At 50.2% G+C, this 24,408-nt stretch overlaps 1 protein-coding gene across 2 annotated transcripts in view; it reads left to right on the top strand.

Moving 5' to 3' along the window:
• The first annotated feature begins 313 nt into the window (after positions 1–313).
• Positions 314–24,408, top strand: part of FAM168A (family with sequence similarity 168 member A) — a 70,225-nt gene continuing 46,130 nt past the window's right edge. For both annotated transcript variants that reach the window (XM_044288195.1, XM_044288194.1), the window contains exons 1-2: positions 314–396; positions 20,697–20,854. The gene's annotated coding sequence lies outside the window, so the exon portion shown is untranslated. The remainder of the gene's footprint in view (positions 397–20,696; positions 20,855–24,408) is intronic.

Here is a 24,408-nt window from a genome sequence, read left to right as displayed (position 1 = left end):
GGTGTATATTGGGGTCTCCCCCTCACATGTGGTGTATATTGGGGTCTCCCCTCACATGTGGTGTATATTGGGGTCTCCCTCCTCACATGTGGTATATATATTGGGGTCTCCCCTCACATGTGGTGTATATATTGGGGTCTCCCCCCTCACATGTGGTGTATATTGGGGTCTCCCCCGCACATGTGGTGTATATTGGGGTCTCTGGGTGTCAGGGCCGCTCTCCGGGGTCACCCCGGGTATCCGGGGGTCTCCTCCCCCCACCCGGAGGTGACGTCACGGTGACAAGCTCCCCTCCTCCTCCTCCTCCTTCTCTCCGCCTTCTTCGCTCACACACAGGAGAGGACGGAGCTGACACCATCAGAACCGGACACGGCTGCGGTAGATTCGGGCACAGCGGTAAGTGTCCGCGGGGGTCCGGCTCTGGGGGCGCAGTATGTGGGGGGGTCAGGTGCGGGGGAGGGGGGCGAGGCAATGGGGGAGATGCTGCTGAGGGGAATATGGGGGAGGGGCGCTGTGAGTCCGGGGTCTGTGTGTATGATTGGGGGCTGATCCATCCATACGGAAAATAAACCTGTAAATATGGGGGGGGGGGGGGTCCTGTTATTAATATGGGTATGTAATTGGATAGGACCAGATCTGGGGGATGTGTGGTAGGTCCCAGCTGTGCGGCGCGCTGAGGTGCTGGCGTCTGGTTGCTGACAAGGTGGTGTGCAGTTTGGCGCGTTGAGTTGTTGGTGGCGTCCGGTGGTATGAGTCTAGTTATTGGTGGCGTCCGTCAGCACACGTTGAGCTTTTGGTAACACCCCCGGCCCTTGGCGCCAGTTATCGGTGGCGTCTGGCGGCATGGGCCGGGGGTACCGGTGGCGTCTGACGGCATGGGCCGGGGGTACCGGTGGCGTCTGGCGGCAGGGGCCGGGGGTACCGGTGGCGTCTGGCGGCAGGGGCTGGGGGTACCGGTGGCGTCTGGCGGCACGGGCCGGGGGTACCGGTGGCGTCTGGCGGCACGGGCCGGGGGTACCGGTGGCGTCTGGCGGCACGGGCCGGGGGTACCGGTGGCGTCTGGCGGCACGGGCCGGGGGTACCGGTGGCGTCTGGCGGCACGGGCCGGGGGTACCGGTGGCGTCTGGCGGCCTGCGCTCAAGTAAAAAAAAATGTAGATGGATAACATTATTCCTGTCTCCGCATCGGGTCACCTCACTGCTGTGCATGCGCCTCCTCTCTCCATTCACTTCTATGGCAGTTCCATAAATTGGAAGCCTGCTCCCATAGTGGTCAGTGGGAAGAGCGGCGCATGAGCCGGAGACCCCCTGATCTTGACATAGGTGGGGACCACATCTGTCGGAGGCTTATGGAACATCCAGTGAGCTTCAGTGGGGACAGGAACTGATGGGAGTAACGACAACTTCTGTACTGCGCTGCAGCGTATGTGAGCGCCACGTAATGGATAAAGTGATGCGTCTATGGTGTTTACTGGGATGCTACGCGGTGGCGGCGCGGGCTGGGATGCTACGCGGTGGCGGCGCGGGCTGTACTGGAATGCTACGCGGTGGTGCCTCGGGCTGGGATGCTACGCGGTGGCGGCGCAGGGTGTACTGGAATGCTACGCGGTGGCGGCGCGGTGTGTACTGGAATTCTACGCGGTGGCGCCTCGGGCTGGGATGCTACGCGGTGGCGGCGCAGGGTGTACTGGAATGCTACGCGGTGGCGGCGCGGTGTGTACTGGAATGTGTGTGCTGTTATCATACGTGATGTAATATGTGCTCCTCTACCACACTTGCTGCATAAAGTAATCTAAGACTCTTCCAATTCCAGATGAGTTGAGTGGTGATATGGGGAAGTAAGACCGTATAGCGGTGTAGCGCTCAGCGGTGACGGGGGGGATAGCGGTGTAGCGCTCAGCGGTGACGGGGGGGATAGCGGTGTAGCGCTCAGCGGTGACGGGGGGGGATAGCGGTGTAGCGCTCAGCGGTGACGGGGGGGATAGCGGTGTAGCGCTCAGCGGTGACGGGGGGGGATAGCGGTGTAGCGCTCAGCGGTGACGGGGGGGATAGCGGTGTAGCGCTCAGCGGTGACGGGGGGGGATAGCGGTGTAGCGCTCAGCGGTGACGGGGGGGATAGCGGTGTAGCGCTCAGCGGTGACGGGGGGGATAGCGGTGTAGCGCTCAGCGGTGACGGGGGGGATAGCGGTGTAGCGCTCAGCGGTGACGGGGGGGATAGCGGTGTAGCGCTCAGCGGTGACGGGGGGGATAGCGGTGTAGCGCTCAGCGGTGACGGGGGGGGATAGCGGTTGTAGCGCTCAGCGGTGACGGGGGGGATAGCGGTGTAGCGCTCAGCGGTGACGGGGGGGATAGCGGTGTAGCGCTCAGCGGTGACGGGGGGGATAGCGGTATGTTGTGTCTTGTGAGATGTAGCTGATTATACTGCTATGTGCGGTGTATCTACACCAGGGAAGGGCAGTATGGATTTGGCCGTCTGGCCACACAATCCTCTGAGAAGCCGGTGTGAGCGATCAGTGTCAGTGTGTTTCACTAGATGTTGCCGCTTATCTCCAGGACAGATGCCAATCCATCCAGTGGGACCCTGGTTTCCACTAGCGGGCACCTGTAGGGCGGTTATAGACATGTGTTTCCTAGCAACCGCTCCATTTTATGTCTGGGTGACCCCTGTCTGCTACACGACAGACTGCCTCCCAATGCTTTACTGGTATTCGGAGGCTGGCCGAGGTGGGAGGCAGGAGGTACCTCTTTCCGGGCGACTTCTAGCCTCTAAAGCAGGGGTGCACAACCTGCGGCCCGGGGGCCACATGCGGCCCTCGATATCATTCTGTGCGGCCCCCAACCATCTGTTGACAGACATGTATGACTATGTCTTGTGGCTGCTCACATGCATTTTTCATGTATTCTCCCATTAGAGGTGAATCCTGGAAGTGTAACCAGACATTTATAGTATATACTGTATGTACAATATGCAATAAATACAGTATATCAGTTGGTAATACCCCTTTAACTTTTATTTTTCGGCCCTTGGGATTCCTTCAGTCTTAAAGTGTGGCCCCCGACCAGAAAAGGTTGTGCACCCCTGCTCTAAAGTATGAGCAGGGTTCCTCCAGCTCTCTGCTCTGAGCGAGGACCCCTCCTTTATAACGTCCATGTACCCTGGTAGATTTGCAATGAATGGAGCACCTGGTCGAGCCACTCCATTCATTTCAGCAACAGAATAGGGAATGAGCGTCTGATTGGCGGCTGTCTGACCAGCGGGGCCCCTGCCGATCTCTAGAACGGGGCCCGTGTTCCTCCCGTTTTGATCGGAGCGGTGGATACGCGTTCTCTCGCCATTCATCTCTGTGGTATTGCCAGAGAGGACGCTCGCCTATCTCCCATAGAATTGAATGGCGCGGCAGCTCACATGCATGGCCGCCACTGCATTCAAAGGAGGGGGGGGGGGGGGGGCACGAGTGATCGTCAGGGGCCCCAGCGGTCAGGGCTCCATATGAGGCGCTGATATAAGCAGCGGTAATATGTCATGTCACCATGATCACCGCTGGATGACACCGGGGAACCGTAGATTGCGCGCTGCGAGTCGAGGGGCGACAGACTGCAGGTAGAGCGTTCCTTTCATCTTCTTGCTTGTGTGATTCCGGCCCCGGGTGACTCGTCTTCCAAGTGGAGGAGATCGGTGTTAAGCGCCTGCATTATTGATGAGCCCCCAGGATGCCCCTTCCCTGGAGCAGCTCGGAGGCAGCAAGGAGCGATCCCGAGGCTGCCTGGTGGGAGAGCGCTGCCCTTGGAGCAGTGTATGCAGCCCCCCCCACTGCAAGGTGCATGTCTGTGGCCGTCTCTGAACCTTTTGTTCCGGCTCCTCCACAGCTGTGTTTGCACCTCTCACCATTGTGTCCTCATTCCTCCCGACTGCCTTAATGGGATTTCAATGCAGTTGTCGAGTTACACGGAGCCCTTTGTGTCGTGAAGGATGTTGCAAAATGTGCAGCCCCTTCAAAGGAGCCAAGCCGGCGCGGCGGCGGCTGCTGCTGCTGCGCTGACCTCCCGGGAGAGGCGGCGTGTAATGTAATGCAGCTCCTGGATGCCTGTAGTGTTGCCGGATAATTATCCATCCTGCTCTCTGCGCCGAGAAAACACAGATTCGCATTTGGTATTCGGCATCCGCAGCGTGCGGCTGATGAGGCTGACAAGCAGTGCGTCCGCTCGCGGGATCCTCGCACGTGTCCGAAATGATTTATCATTGTGCGTTTCAGCCATTCCTGCCTGGGGTGTATCAGGGATGAAGAGACGGGGGATGCAACGCGCTTCACGGCCATGATAGAGGCGCAGGCTGCAGAGGTGCAACCAACTTACATGCCAGCGCCATCTGTTCTTCTCTATATTATTCTACCCCCACAAGGGCAGCAGACGTGGCGATTGCCAGCTGAAACTATTTTGGGCAGAACGCTGCAGAGGAATGGAGGAGGAAATGCACAGTCTGAATTACCTTCTGCAGCCTCGCGTTACGTCACCTGTATGTCCTGCTGCCCTCTGCTTCCTAATGCCACTTGACGTGCAGGAAATGCCCGCTCAGCCGATCACTGGAAACCGAGCATGAGCTGGTTTAATAGTAGTTTCGCTTTGCTGGACAATCCCTTTAACCCCCCCCCCCCCCTCGCCCTGAATCGCAGTAGTACGTTGCTGTTATGGCACAGGGGCTCAAAAGCCTTGTTTGCGACATCATTTGCGGTATTATACAGCTGGCACCCTACTCTTTAGGGTAGGCGTCACTATTGACGGTGGTCAGACGTCCCCCTCAGCCGCTGACACTGGCTCGACAGTGGACGGAGCGGGTTACTGCAGTATGCACTTCAGTGGGCGCCACACCGCAGTGATCGGCTCCATCTACGGCACGATGGACGGAGCTGCTGCAGAACAGCTGATCGGTGGGGTTTTTCTGCCATAGACGAGATGTTGGGGTTGGATCTGCTGATTTACAACGGGGTCTCTCGACAGTGTAATGGACAAGCCAACACTGACAGAAACCAGGTTCGGACATGTTGGATTTTCCTCTTTCTAGAGATGTCGTTGAGGGATATAGTCACTGGTCAAACTATGTTTTATACCTTAAAGGGGTCGTCTAACATTTTGAAACTGATGGATAATTAATCGATATGAGATTGGCGGGGGTCTGACTCCCCGGACCCCCAACGATCAGCTGTATGAAGAGGCTGCGTTGGAGCTCGGGCCTCTTCCTAGGCCGGTGATGTCACGTTCATCGATCACATGGCCAAGTTACAGCTCTGTCCCAATGCAATACCAAGCACAGCCACTATCCAGTGTATGGCGCTGTGCGGAGGCTGCTGCGCTCACCAGAGCTCCGCCGGGGTACCGGAAGTCAGACCCCCCCACCCCTCTCATATTGATGACCTGTCCTGAGGCTAGGCCGCTAATATGTAAATCCTAGAGCACCTCTTTAAGCCGTCCACCAAGAGTTATTCCTCTAACCCCCTCGTACACATGCAGGCTTGGCTCGGAGCGGTGCCGGACACCTGCTGGTGGCGTATTTCCAGTGAGAACAAAGGATCTGTCATGTCGAAATTGAACATGCCTGACCCTTTGTTACCCTGACAACTGCCGTTTGGGGGGGCATGCAGTAAAAAGCGGATTGACAGGCGTTGAGTAAATCCTAAAACAGTGTTATTATAGTTAGTGAGCCTATAAAACTAACATGGGAGCAACGCGTTTCGTCAGCAGTCCACCAACTTCCTCGGGGGGCTGGTTCTGCTGAGATTAGAAGGTTTGGCCTTATATCATGCAATGGGTATGGGCACCTCAAGGTTTTCTTTACACACAATGGCCTGTCCTAAGTCCTGGAGCTCCTGCAGAACAGAAGACCGTCAGGGGTGCTGGTCCCACTGATCAGATGAAGATGGCCTTCCCTGAGGACAACTTCTGCAGGATTGAGTAGACCTTAAATGATTTCCTGATGGATGTTCTTGCAACGTTTTGTTTGCAATGTACGACCTTGGTCAATCTCAATGTCGCACCATGTGCGCCTTCCTCTCGGCTTCATTAGAGGGAGTTTATTCCAGGACTATGGGACCATCCCAAACCTATTGAAGCCTGAAACCCATGGTGACCTTGAAGCTTGAAACCCATGGTGGCTATGGGACCATCCCAAACCTATTGAAGCCTGAAACCCATGGTGACCTTGAAGCCTGAAACCCATTGTGACTATGGGACCATCCCAAACCTATTGAAGCCTGAAACCCGTGGTGACCTTGGAGGTATAGCTGGAGCCACGTGTTCCATTGGGTTTGCAGTGAGGGCGACCCTTGTTGGCTGAGGACCAGAAGGCCCCTACAGTTAGGACTTGTGAAGATATTGTGAGGCCTTCTCTCTCTGATAACAAGTCTTGGTAAATCTAGCTCCAGCACCACGAAAACGTTGCGCGTCTGTGACCTGTAGAAATTTCAGTTCACGAAAAACGATTCAGCATGAAAATCGGCCGGCGCTCTTCCCACTTGCTATAGTAGTACTTGGCAGAGCGCGTGGGATCCTGTTACTGATGTAACGTTATCACCGCCATCCACAAGAGCCTCATAGAAATGGATCAACTTCCCATTCCCAAATTCTCTCGTAAGCCGACGCGCTTGTGTATCGGTGGGTGGACCACAGTCCCATCCAGAGACCACGGCGCACAATACACTGCGCTCTCGTCCTCTGCTTGTACTAGCCCCTGTGTCTGGTATCTCAACTTGTCCCGAGTAGCCCCATGTACGAATATGCCACAGGGCCCCATTACTCTGCTGTTTTTTGGGCCCCCTACTGATTCTAAGGTTAGGCTGTCAAAGTCCTGGAGGACCCCGTTCATTTGGGATATCTGTGCAGTAGGCCAACCAGTGAGCACCATTTCATCCACTTACTAGACCCAAAGGTTGACTGGTGGTGGTGAACCTTTACCTCTTGTCCTCATCAGTGGTCGTGGTCTCCTGAGATTTATAGGCGTGCAGAACTAGCTGGGATCCCATATTATTATTTTTTTGTATGTCCTAATATCTTAGCTTTTTCAGCTGTTCCTTGACATTGAGTAAATCTGCAACTTGACTGACTTCTTAAGGGCTCATGGACACACCCGTATGTATTTTGCATTCACAGATCCACCAAAAATACTAATGCCCGTCCTTGTCCACAAAACGTGTCCAAGGACAATAGGACATGTTCTATCTTTATTGCAGAACGGCCATGTGGACATACAAAAACGGAATGCACATGGAGTCCTTTTTTTTTGCAGACCCATTAAAGTGGATGGCTCCACATACAGGCCGCAAAAAAACAACAACTGGAACGCGCAGTTTACCCCATTGGCCTTGCGCGCAGATAGCACACTAAGGGCTTGTTCACACAACCGTGTGAAGCCCGTGCTGTGGACTTCAAATTGAGGTCTGCAATGCATGGGCACCGACCGTGGCCCAGCCGCATGGAGATCGCGCACCCTCTCACTTGAATGGGTCCGCGATCCGTCTGTTCCGCAAAAAGATAGAACACGTTTCATGCCTCCGCACTGCAAAGAGATAGAACGGAACCCCAGAAAGCACTCCGTAGTGTTCCGTTCCGCATCTCCGGATTTGCGGACCCGTTGAAATAAATGGGTCTGCATTCGTGATGCGAAATGCACACGGAACGGTGCCCGTGTATTGCGGATCCGCAAATGCGTTCAGCAATACGGGAACGGGCAGCACAAGTTCATGTGAATGAGCCCTAAACCATTGATTTCTGTGGGGCCGTGCACACATCCGTATTTTCCGTGAATCCACGTGTCTGTTCTGCGATTCTCGGAGCGTGCCCTGTTCTTGTCTGTATTTGCCGAGGGGAATAGCCGCTTCTGTTGATGGGAGTGAGAAAAATCCGGAGCGCACGCGGTAGGCCTCCATGTTTTGGTTCGGTTGTGTTCGCGAGGCGTAACAAAGTCCTTCCCTTCTGTGTCTTTAGTCGGGGCCGCAGACTATTTTCGTGTTGGTGGTGGGGGGGCACATACAATAAGTTTTCATCCCCCTCATGGGCTTGGCAGAGGTAGCGTGCACCCTCTCGAGTAACGTTTGGGTATCTGGAGACCGTTTAATCTTTTAAAGCTTTGCTTGCGTCGTCTTCCATGTTCTGTCCTCCGGGTCCGGTGTAGCTAGCGGAGCGGGCGATGAGCGCGGCGCTGGTGAGGAGGCAGGTACAGCTGGATTCGGATGCCGCAGGACGCCACAAGTCCTCCCTTTGTCTCATCGTGCTTCACAGCTGCCGTTTGACCTTCCGCCCGTCGCCTGATATCTGATTGTCCGTTCACTGCCGTCTTCGCCTGCTCTCGGCGCCGCGCTCTCTGTATCCAGCTCTCGTCTGAACGTTTCAGTAATTGCAATTATATTCATCCTGATGGGTTATTGTTATGGAGCTTTTCAGATTAATGAGTAACGCTGCGCACGCGGCGTAAGATGGAAATGAGCAGCACAAAGCTCGGCGATGTCCTGACGCTGCGTACGTGTTGTCGGATAAAGCTGTCTCGACCCTGTCACTAGGAATTGGCTGCTAGGAATTGGCTGTTAATTTAAAGGGGTTGTGCATGGTTAGGAAGCACATGGCTGCTTTCTTGAAACGGCGGCGCGCCTGTGCACAGGTTGCGTATGGCATTACGTTCACTTCAGTGGGCATGAACTGCAATACTAGACGCAACCCATGAACAAGCGTGGCGCTAGAAGAAAGCATTTGGTGCACAAGCTTGTTTTAGAAATGGAGACCGCCAGGTGCCCCAATACAAACCGAGGTATGAGGTTGCTGCTAATGGACCCCTCTTGGGAAGGGGGGGGGGGCGAGTAAGGCCAAACACATTACACGCAGCGATCTCCTCCACAGTATGGTGTTGCCCACAAAGAATAATGTAGGTGTCCGCACCAATGATCTGTAGCCGATGAGCGGTTGTAGTTGGCGGCCCTTTTACACGGGCCAGTAATAAACACTTGTTAGCGATAATCTGCCTTAAGGGGCATTTACTTACTGAATATACATTAAAGAAAGGAGGAGATGAAGAAAAAAAGACAATGTCTCCCGGAATCCAAATCAAACTCTATACAGACACTGAATGAGCAGGGAATGCTGAGGTATTCCAGCTCTGAAGCCTGCAGAATTATGAATGCAGCTCTGGAGGACAGTACAAGGTATACATTATACTGTGCCTGCGTCTGATTTGTTGGCTTCTCCTCCATTAGCTGATTGTAAATGTGAAATTACTTTGGAGGCGTTATTGTGGGACGACAGCCGGATTTTTAGAACCCCGCGTTGTGCGGTACGCGCCGTGGTGTTGGGACCACCCTGCTCTCGGTCTAATTCGCCAGCATCCTGGATGACTTTTCATTTTGCCTGCTTGCATGTGTGGACAAATTGGAGATTAATCCCTTCTCCCGGAACGTGCGCCTGCGTGGTCGGCATACCTAACAGTCACGGAGCCCGGCTGCTTGTCAGCATTTACCAGGACTTTTGGGGGGGAGATATTTCTACGGTGGCCACTAAATGTGCGCAACCTAGATCCCGGCGACCTGGAATTGAGACCTGCGTCAGCACAATGCAAGTGGATCCTGACAAGCCGCCGTAGATCCATAAGCCCTGGCCAGTGTCAGGTCTGCATCCAGGGGGCGCCTCATATAACCCTGCATTGATCGCTGCGTACCTTGTGCGAGCTGTAGAGCCGCCGCTACCGATGTTTCTTTCATATATTTGCTTGTGTCATCAGAGAGATGTTTGCAGCATCTTTTGTGCTGGCGTAGCACCCGCAGTGACCCTGATCGCCCGCTCTGAAGGGCACGTGGGGTGTATTATGGAGACTAAACCCAGACACGGCTGCGTCCATGGTCACCTCAGTTGTAACTGAGGGCTTCATACTTACTAGCCCTGGATTTCCACTGTAGGTGTACACACAGACACGGCCGTCGCCTGGACGTGCAACGCTAGAGATATCTGGTGACGTCATTCTGGCTGAGACACGATGCATGTGCAGCCTTAACAGGGTTTTACCCTCGGGATAGGTCATCGGTATCTGATCGGTGGTGGTCTGACCCCCAGGACCAACATTGATCATCTCTTCCTCAGTCATGTGGAGGCTGAGCTGCAATACCTAGCACAGCCACTATGCAATGTGCGGCGCTGTGAACAGGCTGCAGCAGTCATACCAGTTGCTGTGATCCTTCTCAAACAGCTGATCGGTGGGGTGCCACCAGTAGGTCATCTGTATTGATTTCCTGGAAAAAACCTTTAAGCTGAACCCACTGGTTAACGCCGACCATCTAATATTTATGGGGTCTCCTCTGTCCTCAACTGAATATAAGGAGAAGGATTGGGCAGCGGATTTTCAACATGTCTGATCCTTTTATTGCCGGGCAGATGGCTGTGGTGCCGACTTTCTCCCTATACAGGACACGTGCATGCTCGGCCAAGCGTGCACTTGTGTGGAGGGTTCAGGAAAGAGGGCTGAGAATAGGGGAGGGGGTCCTAATAAAGCCCTGTATGGTGATCTCCATCCAAACCACATGTTATGGTGACTCCACTCATCCAGGGAGGCCGAGGACTGTTCTCCGTCAGGGTGCTGGACGTCGCCATGGCTTGTTATATATATATATATATATATACTCTCCGAAGTGCCACCGACAATAAGTGAGGCTCATGGCCGACGTTCCACAGTGGTAGACGTCGAGGGATGATCAAGACGTCATCCTCTGAATGTCTACTGATCTGTAGTTACATCATGTCTTGTGCTCCAGTCACAGCCAAAGCTGTGTTTTAAAGTCTCTAGCTGAAGGACCACCTTCTCCTATTTACTAGAAATTTGAGAGTGACACTTGGATTTCTGCTGCAGAATTGCCGATTGATGTGCCGCTGATCCGCACTTATGTCTGTACATACCGTGCACTAGGTTAACGTAAGAAAAACAGGATCATCTTCCTCCGTGGCACAAGACAGGTGGTGTATTTTTTTTCATATTTCGCCCAGTTTTCACTGCCTTCCCATTCAGAGTGCCAACCACTGTGTATCCATTAGTGCCAGCCTCTGAGGGTTCTCCGTGCTCCCGTCTCCTGACCTTTTGAGGGTTCTCCGTGCTCCCGTCTCCTGACCTTTTGAGGGTTCTCCGTGCTCCCGTCTCCTGACCTTTTGAGGGTTCTCCGTGCTCCCGTCTCCTGACCTTTTGAGGGTTCTCCGTGCTCCCGTCTCCTGACCTTTTTGAGGGTTCTCCGTGCTCCCGTCTCCTGACCTTTTGAGGGTTCTCCGTGCTCCCGTCTCCTGACCTTTTTGAGGGTTCTCCGTGCTCCCGTCTCCTGACCTTTTTGAGGGTTCTCCGTGCTCCCGTCTCCTGACCTTTTGAGGGTTCTCCGTGCTCCCGTCTCCTGACCTTTTGAGGGTTCTCCGTGCTCCCGTCTCCTGACCTTTTGAGGGTTCTCCGTGCTCCCGTCTCCTGACCTTTTGAGGGTTCTCCGTGCTCCCGTCTCCTGACCTTTTGAGGGTTCTCCGTGCTCCCGTCTCCTGACCTTTTGAGGGTTCTCCGTGCTCCCGTCTCCTGACCTTTTGAGGGTTCTCCGTGCTCCTCAGGTGCTCCCGTCTCCTGACCTCTGAGGGTTCTCCGCGCTCCCGTCTCCTGACCTCTGAGGGTTCTCCGCGCTCCCGTCTCCTGACCTCTGAGGGTTCTCCGCGCTCCCGTCTCCTGACCTTTTGAGGGTTCTCCGTGCTCCCGTCTCCTGACCTTTTGAGGGTTCTCCGTGCTCCCGTCTCCTGACCTTTTGAGGGTTCTCCGTGCTCCCGTCTCCTGACCTTTTGAGGGTTCTCCGTGCTCCCGTCTCCTGACCTTTTGAGGGTTCTCCGTGCTCCCGTCTCCTGACCTTTTGAGGGTTCTCCGTGCTCCCGTCTCCTGACCTTTTGAGGGTTCTCCGTGCTCCTCAGGTGCTCCCGTCTCCTGACCTCTGAGGGTTCTCCGCGCTCCCGTCTCCTGACCTCTGAGGGTTCTCCGCCCTCCCGTCTCCTGACCTCTGAGGGTTCTCCGCGCTCCCGTCTCCTGACCTCTGAGGGTTCTCCGCGCTCCCGTCTCCTGACCTCTGAGGGTTCTCCGTGCTCCTTGGATGCTCACATCTCCTCACCTTTAAGGGTTCACACAGCAGGAAGACCCTCGGATTTCCACCGCAGAGTTGCATTGAGTGCCAAAGGGGAAGAAAAACGGCTTGGTGTATTCCCTTTGGTACCAATGGGCTGAAGATTTCGGGGAGGACTATGTGACCAGCTCAGCTGCAGGTGAAATTTCCACTGTGTGAACATACCCTTAAATAAATCTCCACAGTTACTTGGTGAGGACTTGTCTTTGCCGAGTATTTTGTATTGTTTTCTTCTCCATTCGCACCCAAAGTAAAAGTAAGTTTTGTGAAAAGGAAGTTTACTTACAGATCTATCAATATGACATTGGTGGGGGTCTGGGAACGCCCTTGTAGGTCTGGTGCAGTAGATGGAGCTCTAGGGGAGTTCCTCTAAACTTTAAGGCTGTTTTAGCCAATGCAGTGCTGACCAATTCCAAGTGGTGGGCAGCAGAATGTTTGACTGCAGCTTTGGATGTGACTGGAGTATAAGTATGTGTGATGTACACATGTGGATCTGGCAGCCGTCGTCCTGTCCCTTCTCCGTAGGTCTCTGTCCTGGTTCTGCTCTGTAGGATTTTTGTCTTAATTCTGTGTTTTTGTGTTTTTTTTTGCTTCCTGTCTTTCTGAAATCTCTATTTCTTTAGCCGTTCAGGTTTTTAAATGTCAGGGAAGTATTAGAAGGCTACTTAAAGGTCATACTCTGGGTATTAACTTGTATCGCAGAGAATGAATGTCTCCTGGACGGCCGAGCGATGGACTTCTCCGGCCGCCAGTGACCACATCTTCACAAAGCGTCACCGCCGGCGTCCGAAGACCCTGGACTCATTAGGCTGCGATAGAGACCTTTTCCTTGGAGATACGGACTCTGCGCTGCCTCCTACACGAGCGAGTGACTGCTGTGACCCACTGCTGAGGATAACTGTAAGAAAAAACAAAAATGCCAGAAAATACGGCAAAAAAAAAAACGGATTTTAAGCATGCTGTGCTAAAAAAAAACATTAGATAAGTGAAGGGAAAAAAGCAACACAAAGAAAAAAATCACCATAAAAAGGCAAAGCAAATGAAGAAAAAACAATGCAAGTGACAAAAAAAATCCCCCAAAAAACAATGCAAGTGACAAAAAAAATCCCCCAAAAAACAATGCAAGTGACAAAAAAAATCCCCCAAAAAACAATGCAAGTGACAAAAAAAATCCCCCAAAAAACAATGCAAGTGAAGAAACACAAAAAGGCAAAGCAAATGAAAAGAAAAGAAAAAGCAATGCAAGTGAAGAAATAAAGCAACACAAGTTAGGCCTCTTTAACAGTACCGTTTTTTTTTTCCGTTTACGGGCTGTTTTTTCCGTTCCGTATACGGAACCATTCATTTCAATGGTTCCGCAAAAAAACGGAATGTACTCTGTATGCATTCTGTTTCCATATTTCCGTTCCGTTGAAGGATAAAACATGTCCTATTATTGCCCGCAAATCGCGTTCCGTGGCTCCATTCAAGTCTATTGGTCCGCAAAATAAAACTGAACGCATACGGAAATGCATCCGTATGTCTTACGTATCCGTTCCATTTTTGCGGAACCATCTATTGAAAATTTTATGTCCAGACCATTTTTTTTCTTTTCTATGTAATTACTGTATATGTCATATGGAAAAGTAACGGAAACACAACAGAAAACAAAACGCAATAACGGATCCGTGAAAACGAAAAAGCCATATGGTCGGTGAAAGAGGCCTGCGGGGGGAGGGGGGGGGAGCAATGCAGCTGAAGAAAGAAAAATGCACGTTTGTATTGCATTTGCTAAATCGCATAAACTTCCCGCCAACATCTGGCGGTGCCGTTATTTTGCCTAAAGTGTCGAACACTTCTTAAAAAAAACAAAAAAAAAAAACACCCTTGCAGCACCTTTCTCCATTTTTTTTATCTTGTTTCGCCCCCAGTGTCAGTCTTGACTGTGGCCCTTGCATTGTATTCTGTACCCATCCTGACATTACGGGGTCATGTTCTTGGCCCTTCTGGAACGGCACAGAAAAGGGACTATTGGGGGCTCGCGGAAGGGATCGCCGGATGATTGCGGGCTATGTCATGTGACCTCAGCGTTCACATGACGGTAACCTGTGACTTTACACCGCGGAGCCGTCACGTGTGCTGGCGCAGTATTGTGCGGGCTTCATGGAATGTGAGGCCAGTGTCAGTAGGCTGTTGTAAAGGGAGCTCTGGTGCCCGACGCCGAGGGCCCCCGGGGCGTATTTTGCAGATTTCATTGTGGGAATTTCTTATAAAGTAGATTTTGCTTCCTCGGCCCGAGCTTCTGGTTTATTACGGAAGCCGATCTCTGCGGAGGTGAAGCGGCCATCCTGCCTGTGGGTGAACTGGCAGCAAGCAGAGGTGTGGTGTACTCCTGACCCCTGCGCGCCCCCCTCCTGTGCGCAGAGACGCCCTGAGGTTATTCAGCCTCGTATAATGGAGAGCTCAGTGGCTTTCTATAAACTTCACGTTCATTTCTGCTTTATTTTCAAGACCTCTGGTTGCTGTAAATGAAAGCAGGCACATTTAGAGGTTGAAAATCGAATTATTTTAGGGACGGCTCACATCGCGCTTCAGCCTGTGATGAATACGCCAGAACCTATGCCGCCGACAGCTGTGACGTATCCCGCTGTATGGGCACACTATATACGTTTTACTGTATACCGCTGCATGGTCAACGACTCTTCCATACTGCTAAAAAACAACAATGGTCTACTGGCGGAGGCCAAAAAAATGCCATCTTGCCTCCCGCCGGGTGAATGAGGCTTATGGATATGTTGGGCTGTGTTCACATCAGGGTTTTGCCATCTGTTTAATGTATAAAAATAAAACGTATACGGTAACGGATGCTTCAGACAGACGCCGTACAGCGGCATCCGTTCACCATAGAGTTCCATTGTAAAGACAGATTGTTTCCCCAAGGTATAAGTCAAACAGATGGCAAAAACATAATGTGAACCCGGCCTAAGACAGAGGAAGCTTCTAAGAAGGATGTGCCGCCATTGTCATTACAGGAGTTTAATATCATCTGTTTGGTGGCACATGGTCGAGAGCCTGTCCACGTAAATCTATATGTCCAGTCACATGGGAGCATCGCTAATATTATTCTGGTCTACGTTGTGCAGTATTATAGTAGTTATATTCTTGTACATAGGAGGCAGTATTATAGTAGTTATATTCTTGTACATAGGAGCAGTATTATACTAGTTATATTCTTGTACATAGGAGCAGTATTATAGTAGTTATATTCCTGTACATAGGAGCAGTATTATAGTAGGTATATTCTTGTACATAGGAGCAGTATTATAGTAGTTATATTCTTGTACATAGGAGCAGTATTATAGTAGTTATATTCTTGTACATAGGAGGCAGTATTATAGTAGTTATATTCTTGTACATAGGAGGCAGTATTATAGTAGTTATATTCTTGTACATAGGAGCAGTATTATAGTAGTTATATTCTTGTACATAGGAGCAGTATTATAGTAGTTATATTCTTGTACATAGGGGCAGTATTATAGTAGTTATATTCTTGTACATAGGAGCAGTATTATAGTAGTTATATTCTTGTACATAGGAGCAGTATTATAGTAGTTATATTCTTGTACATAGGAGCAGTATTATAGTAGTTATATTCTTGTACATAGGAGCAGTATTATAGTAGTTATATTCTTGTACATAGGAGCAGTATTATAGTAGTTATATTCTTGTATATAGGAGGCAGTATTATAGTAGTTATATTCTTGTACATAGGAGGCAGTATTATAGTAGTTATATTCTTGTACATAGGAGCAGTATTATAGTAGTTATATTCTTGTACATAGGAGGCAGTATTATAGTAGTTATATTCTTGTACATAGGAGCAGTATTATAGTAGTTATAGTCTTGTACATAGGAGACAGTATTATAGTAGTTATAGTCTTGTACATAGGAGGCAGTATTATAGTAGTTATAGTCTTGTACATAGGAGCAGTATTATAGTAGTTATATACTTGTACATAGGAGGCAGTATTATAGTAGTTATATTCTTAACCAAAACTCTTTTTATTGAGAGTGCATATGGTCTGGACAAAAAATCATGCATCAATATAAAGCCATTCGCAGATGGCAGCAGCATAATGGGTGCCAATATTCTCACAGACCATGTCAGATCTACTAACATAGTGAGTATAAACAATTTAGTAACAACGAATGAAAGAAAAGACACAGACAAGATTGGAGGGTGGGGGGTTGGGAGGAGGGGTAGAATTGGGTGGGTAGAGGAGGAGAGGGAGTTCTTCCAATTCACTCGGGGTTGCGGTATTTCTCCCATGGTCGCCACAGTTTGAGAAATTTGGAACGTGTGCGAGTTTCCCAATGGGCTAATTCCTCAAATCTAAACAGTTGATCTGTTTTCTCGGTCCACATTAACATTGAGGGTGGTGAGTCATTCTTCCAGAGAAGGGGTACCAACAAACGCGCTGCAGTAAGAAGCATGGTCGGGAGGTCAGCTTTGGCAGGAGTAAGGGAATCGTTGGGACACCAGAGGAGTACTAGTTTTGCATCCAGACGTACCTTAGAGGCGCATATCCGGTTAATTGTGTTCTCTATTTGAGACCAAAAGGGGCGAATTTTACTACAAGACCACCATATATGTGACAAAGAGCCAACTTCTGTTCCACACCTCCAGCACTGCGATGGAATGTCAGGGTTGAGCCTATGTAGGAATTCTGGCGTTTTGTACCAGCGGGTCAGTAACTTGTAGGAATTCTCCTGAATTTTGATGCATCGGTTGAAGCCATGTGAATGGGCTAAGATGAAGGCCTTCTCCGGCTCAGTCAGTTGGATTGTGAGCTCCTTTTCCCAGGCAGACATAAAGTGCAGTGCTGGAGGAGCAGAAGAGAGCAGCTCCCTGTAGAGTGTCGAGAGGGGCTTTTTCGGTAACTCGGGAACACAAAGCTTCTTTTCTAGCCAAGTAGGTGTATCATCAGTGGGGGAAGGTAGCTTGAGGGCTTTAACATCTCGGCTAAAGGCCCCAATAGAAAGGAAGGAGAGGGCTTTAACCTTTGGCAGAACCTGAATCTTGTCCCATGCCAAGTCCCCAGACGTGGAAGCTATATCTTGTAAGGTAAGGTCAGAGAGTATGCTCCAGACTCCGGAGGGTCTGAGTATATCGGGGTGGATATAGTTCTGTAGTAGATGTAGGGGGAGGTGGATATTAGGGAATCTGATGTCTCGGGATTTATACAGTTTGGCCCATTCCACCAACATACCTTTCCAAATGGGAGAGGCAAACTCGTTATTCGGGGTGCATGTGCGGATTCCCCATAGGATAAGTCCTTCTTTGTAGGTGAGAAGAGCACGTTCCAGTTGTACGCAAAGATTCGGGGGTTGGCGTGAGAGGAGAGAAAAGCACCTGTTCAGGAGCGACGCTGTGTAATAAGTTTGGATGTCGGGCATACCAAAGCCCCCAAATCTCTTTTCTCTTGTCAATATTGAGTACGCTATCCTAGAGGACTTGCCCGCCCACATGAACAAAGAGAACACACGGCGTATTTCCATAAAAAAGGAGCGGGGTAGCCAAATTGGTAGTGTCTGAATTAAATATAGAAGTTTGGGTACAATGAAGGCTTTAAGGAAGTTCTTCCTTCCCATCCAGGAGATGAAGGGGAGTTTAAGGGACTGTAGATGTGTTCTAATATCTTTGAGTAGGGGGCCATAGTTCAGACTAAATAGGTCATCTTGGTTAGCCGAGATTCGTATCCCTAGAAACTTAATATCACGGGGGGCCCAAGCAAAGGAGGTGGCGCGTTTAAGGTCCTTGACTACATATGATTTGCATGAAACATTCAGGGCCATGGATTTGCTATAATTAATCTATAGTAGTTATATCCTTGTACATAGGAGCAGTATTATAGTAGTTATAGTCTTGTACATAGGACGCAGTATTATAGTAGTTATATTCTTGTATATAGGAGGCAGTATTATAGTAGTTATATTCTTGGACATAGGAGCAGTATTATAGTAGTTATATTCTTGTACATAGGAGCAGTATTATAGTAGTTATATTCCTGTACATAGGAGCAGTATTATAGTAGTTATATTCTTGTACATAGGAGGCAGTATTATAGTAGTTATATTCCTGTACATAGGAGCAGTATTATAGTAGTTATATTCTTGTACATAGGAGCAGTATTATAGTAGTTATATTCTTGTACATAGGAGCAGTATTATAGTAGTTATATTCTTGTACATAGAGGCAGTATTATAGTAGTTATATTCTTGGACATAGGAGCAGTATTTATAGTAGTTATATTCTTGGACATAGGAGCAGTATTATAGTAGTTATTATTCTTGTACATAGGAGGCAGTATTATAGTAGTTATATTCTTGTACATAGGAGGCAGTATTATAGTAGTTATATTCTGTACATAGGAGCAGTATTATAGTAGTTATATTCTTGTACATTGGAGCAGTATTATAGTAGTTATATTCTTGTACATAGAAGGCAGTATTATAGTAGTTATATTCTTGTACATAGAAGGCAGTATTATAGTAGTTATATTCCTGTACATAGGAGCAGTATTATAGTAGTTATATTCTTGGACATAGGAGCAGTATTATAGTAGTTATATTCTTGTACATAGGAGGCAGTATTATAGTAGTTATATTCTTGTACATAGGAGGCAGTATTATAGTAGTTATATTCTTGTACATTGGAGCAGTATTATAGTAGTTATATTCTTGTACATAGAAGGCAGTATTATAGTAGTTATATTCTTGTACATAGAAGGCAGTATTATAGTAGTTATATTCTTGGACATAGGAGCAGTATTATAGTAGTTATATTCTTGTACATAGGAGGCAGTATTATAGCAGTTTTTTTGTCAGGGATACGTGTGGTTCCCACCAACAGCATTAAAAGTCCAGTTCAGCATCCTACCAAATAAGTCTTTTACTGAAATCCTCTAAACCTGCATAGAGACAGAATCTAAGGTACTGTGATCAGTTTATCATAGAACAAAACAAATACATGCAGGGTATAAGACAGTAAGCAAAAGTAGTACCTAACCAGTCATGGAGCACTGAGTTGCAGCAGTAATAGTAATACACTGTGTGTGTGTGTGTGTGTGTTAGTGTTAGGGGTGCAACGAAATTCCGGCAGCCGAAAATGGGCCTAATCCATTTCGGCCGATATGGTTATATACAGGGCTTTTTTTTCTGGCGGAACGCACCGAAACGGCGTTCCGCCACCTTTTGACATCGCAGCCTGCCATGCTCCAGCATGGCAGGCTGCGATGTATCAGCGGGGAGGGACTGGGAGGAGGAGCTGGGGGCCGGTGCGTTCACTGTGCTCCGGCCCCGCCGCTCCAGTAGTTATAAAATGTGTACAATTAATAAGGATTCTATTCATGAGGCCCCCTCTGCAGTAGAACATTCAATATGGCCACATCCTACTCACAGGGCTGTCATCTTAATGCTGGCCGGCCGGGCAGACGAGCGGCAGCGTCACGACTGATGTCATGTGCCCGGCCTACTTTCTGAATGAAGGAGGCGGCGCAGGCATGTGACATCAGTCGTGACGCTGCCGCTCGTCTGCCCGGCCGGCCAGCATTAAGATGACAGCCCTGTGAGTAGGATGTGGCCATATTGAATGTTCTACTGCAGAGGGGGCCTCATGAATAGAATCCTTATTAATTGTACACATTTTATAACTAGTCTGTACTGAGCGGCAATGGGGGGGGGGGGGGGTCTGTGGATGGCACTGTTATGGGGTGGGTGGGGGTCTGTGGATGGCACTGTTATGGGGTGGGTGGGGGTCTGTGGCTGACACTGTTATGGGGTGGGTGGGGGTCTGTGGCTGACACTGTTATAGGGTGGGTGGGGGTCTGTGGCTGGCACTGTTATGGGGTGGGTGGGGGTCTGTGGATGGCACTGTTATGGGGTGGGTGGGGGTCTGTGGATGGCACTGTTATGGGGTGGGTGGGGGTCTGTGGATGGCACTGTTATGAGGTGGGGGGGTCTGTGGATGGCACTGTTATGGGGTGGGTGAGTGGGGGTCTGTGGATGGCACTGTTATGGGGTGGGTGGGGGTCTGTGGCTGACACTGTTATAGGGTGGGTGGGGGTCTGTGGCTGGCACTGTTATGGGGTGGGTGGGGGTCTGTGGATGGCACTGTTATGGGTGGGTGGGGGTCTGTGGATGGCACTGTTATGGGGTGGGTGGGGGTCTGTGGATGGCACTGTTATGAGGTGGGGGGGTCTGTGGATGGCACTGTTATGGGGTGGGTGAGTGGGGGTCTGTGGATGGCACTGTTATGGGGTGGGTGGGGGTCTGTGGATGGCACTGTTATAAAATCATAAAAAAAAAAATATTTTAAAAGTATTTGGGCAAAAAGGCAGTTTCGGTTTTTGGTCAAGGGCATCCTGAATTTTCGGTTTCGGACCAGAATTTTCATTTCGGTGCACCCCTAATATATATATACTTGCACTGTATGTATTCTGTGTGCGGTTTAGTTGGTTGCTTGTACGTTTTCCTGTCTCATTAGATGTTTGTTCTTTCGCAGGGATATCTCTATCGGACCTTTTCTAGGACAACGATCTGAAATGACAGCGATCTGATCCTTTCTTCTTCTGTCTTCGCCTCATTTGATCTTCGGCTCCTTCTGTATCCGCTGCTTTCAGGTCTGAGCAGGATCCAGGACCACTTGTCTTTGTAGAACAGGTAAGTCGTCCCATTTTGTCTTTATTGCAGGTTTATTTGATTGACGTGTTGTTTATTACCGCTCATCCTGGCTTTAGAAATAGATGAGATGTCGCGTTTGACCTAAATCATTAGGATGATACGAATCTAGCGGAGGTCGGAGAAGGGGGGGGGGGGGGCGCGCTACATATTGTGTAGGGGATGGAGATCTTCCAGGAGCAGCTGAGGGGTCGCATTGTTTTTATTTACCTGAGATAATCTAGATCGGGCATCAGCAACCGCCAGTGAAACTACGACTCCCAGCATGCACAATAGCTTGTCTGTTCTCAGATCTCCCATAGAAGTGAAGGGAGCTTGCTGGGAGTTATAGTTTCACAACGGTTGGAGTACCAGAGGTTGCTGTTCCCTGATGTAGATGATCATCTCAGATTGATAAAAACAAGGCGATCCCTCAGCTTCCCCCTAAAGATCTCCGTCCCCCCTTTTGTGACCTCAACTTGCAGTACCGTACATTACCTGAGGACAGACGTGGCGCTGTTTTTAGAAGAAGGTATCCTTGGTATTCGACTTATTTGAAATGGCCACGAAAGCTAGATCTGTGGCTGCTGAATGCAAGTAAATGAGTCTGGGGAAGGGTCTTCTGTTCCAGGTGGTGGGACGAACTGGACCTGGGGTCTTTCAGCTGCTGGAACCTGAAGTTTAATTGGGATTTGTTCACATTTTCCGGATTTGTTGCGGACATTTCTATGATGTAAAATCTGCTCCATGCATATTATTGGAGTTGCGCATGGATTTAGCGAGGGTTACGTGTGATGCCGCCATCCGCAGCTGCTGATGGTGAATGTGGTTCAGCAGAAATGCGGAAGGAGCGATTATCTGCAGACTGTCAGGCTGCGACATCCTGCGGACGTAACGCCACTGCATTCACCATCATTAGCTGCCACGTATTAGAGCCGACTACTAGTGTAATATACTGGTCGGACGGTGTAATCCAGTCCATGAGAGCTGCTGGGAAGGCGCAGACTTGGGCCTCATGAACACGACCGCGGTCCGCAAAAAAAAATACATATGACGTCCGTGTGTTGCGGGACGGGACAGCCGACCCCTAATAGCGCAGTCCTATCCTTGTCCGTAATGCGGACAATAATAGGACATCTTCTGTTCTTTTGTGGAACGGAAATACGGAAACGGAATGCACAACTTCAGTTTTTTTTTGTTTGTTTTTTTGAGGACCCATTGAAATGAATATGAACGGTTCTCAAAAAGGAACGGACACGGAAAAAGAAAATACGTTCGCGTTCATGAGCCCTTAGACCTGAGAAGTAATGTAGATGCTACCAAGCAAATGCTGTTAGACTGAGGAAAAGGAAGATTTAGCTCAGCGGATATGTCCTGTCTGCTGCAGCTCTCTCTCTATCACAGCTCATGAAGCTTGTCCTGTCTGCTGCAGCTCTCTCCCTATCACAGCTCATGAAGCTTGTCCTGTCTGCTGCATCTCTCCCCATCACAGCTCATGAAGCCTGTCCTGTTTGCTGCAGCTCTCTCCCTATCACAGCTCATGAAGCTTGTCCTGTCTGCTGCAGCTCTCTACCTATCACTGCTCATGAAGCCTGTCCTGTTTGCTGCAGCTCTCTCCCTATCGCAGCTCATGAAGCTTGTCCTGTCTGCTGCAGCTCTCTACCTATCACAGCTCATGAAGCTTGTCCTGTCTGCTGCAGCTCTCTACCTATCACTGCTCATGAAGCCTGTCCTGTTTGCTGCAGCTCTCTCCCTATCACAGCTCATGAAGCTTGTCCTGTCTGCTGCAGCTCTCTCCCTATCACGGCTCATGAAGCTTGTCCTGTCTGCTGCAGCTCTCTACCTATCACGGCTCATGCAGCTTGTCCTGTCTGCTACAGCTCTCTACCTATCACTGCTCATGAAGCTTGTCCTGTCTGCTACAGCTCTCTCCCTATCACGGCTCATGAAGCTTGTCCTGTCTGCTGCAGCTCTCTCCCTATCACGGCTCATGAAGCTTGTCCTGTCTGCTGCAGCTCTCTACCTATCACTGCTCATGAAGCTTGTCCTGTCTGCTGCAGCTCTCTCCCTATCACAGCTCATGAAGCTTGTCCTGTCTGCTGCAGCTCTCTACCTATCACTGCTCATGAAGCCTGTCCTGTTTGCTGCAGCTCTCTCCCTATCACAGCTCATGAAGCTTGTCCTGTCTGCTGCAGCTCTCTACCTATCACAGCTCATGAAGCTTGTCCTGTCTGCTGCAGCTCTCTACCTATCACTGCTCATGAAGCCTGTCCTGTTTGCTGCAGCTCTCTCCCTATCACAGCTCATGAAGCTTGTCCTGTCTGCTGCAGCTCTCTCCCTATCACGGCTCATGAAGCTTGTCCTGTCTGCTGCAGCTCTCTACCTATCACGGCTCATGAAGCTTGTCCTGTCTGCTACAGCTCTCTACCTATCACTGCTCATGAAGCTTGTCCTGTCTGCTACAGCTCTCTACCTATCACTGCTCATGAAGCTTGTCCTGTCTGCTGCAGCTCTCTCCCTATCACGGCTCATGAAGCCTGTCCTGTCTGCTGCATCTCTCTCCCTCCCTATCACGGCTCATGAAGCTTGTCCTGTCTGCTGCAGCTCTCTCCCTATCACAGCTCATGAAGCTTGTCCTGTCTGCTGCAGCTCTCTCCCTATCACGGCTCATGAAGCCTGTCCTGTCTGCTGCAGCTCTCTCCCTATCATGGCACATGACGCTTGTCCTGTCTGCTGCAGCCCTCTCCCTATCACGGCTCATGAAGCTTGTCCTGTCTGCTGCATCTCTCCCTATCACGGCTCATGAAGCTTGTCCTGTCTGCTGCATCTCTCCCTATCACGGCTCATGAAGCTTGTCCTGTCTGCTGCATCTCTCCCTATCACGGCTCATGAAGCTTGTCCTGTCTGCTGCAGCTCTCTCCCTATCGCGGCTCATGAAGCCTGTCCTGTCTGCTGCAGCTCTCTCCCTATCACGGCTCATGACGCTTGTCCTGTCTGCTGCATCTCTCTCCCTATCGCAGCTCATGAAGCTTGTCCTGTCTGCTGCAGCTCTCTCCCTATCACGGCTCATGAAGCCTGTCCTGTCTGCTGCATCTCTCTATCGCAGCTCATGAAGCTTGTCCTGTCTGCTGCAGCCCTCTCCCTATCACGGCTCATGAAGCTTGTCCTGTCTGCTGCATCTCTCTATCGCAGCTCATGACGCTTGTCCTGTCTGCTGCAGCCCTCTCCCTATCACGGCTCATGAAGCTTGTCCTGTCTGCTGCATCTCTCTATCGCAGCTCATGAAGCCTGTCCTGTCTGCTGCAGCTCTCTATCGCAGCTCATGACGCTTGTCCTGTCTGCTGCAGCTCTCTCCCTATCACGGCTCATGAAGCCTGTCCTGTCTGCTGCAGCTCTCTCCCTATCACGGCTCATGAAGCCTGTCCTGTCTGCTGCAGCTCTCTCCCTATCACAGCTCATGAAGCTTGTCCTGTCTGCTGCATCTCTCTATCGCAGCTCATGAAGCCTGTCCTGTCTGCTGCAGCTCTCTATCGCAGCTCATGACGCTTGTCCTGTCT

The sequence above is a fragment of the Bufo gargarizans genome, chromosome 3, assembly GCF_014858855.1.
Source record: "Bufo gargarizans isolate SCDJY-AF-19 chromosome 3, ASM1485885v1, whole genome shotgun sequence".
Taxonomy (NCBI): domain Eukaryota; kingdom Metazoa; phylum Chordata; class Amphibia; order Anura; family Bufonidae; genus Bufo; species Bufo gargarizans.
Note: the sequence above shows the minus strand (reverse complement) of the source record. Positions and strands in the feature narration are given on the sequence as shown.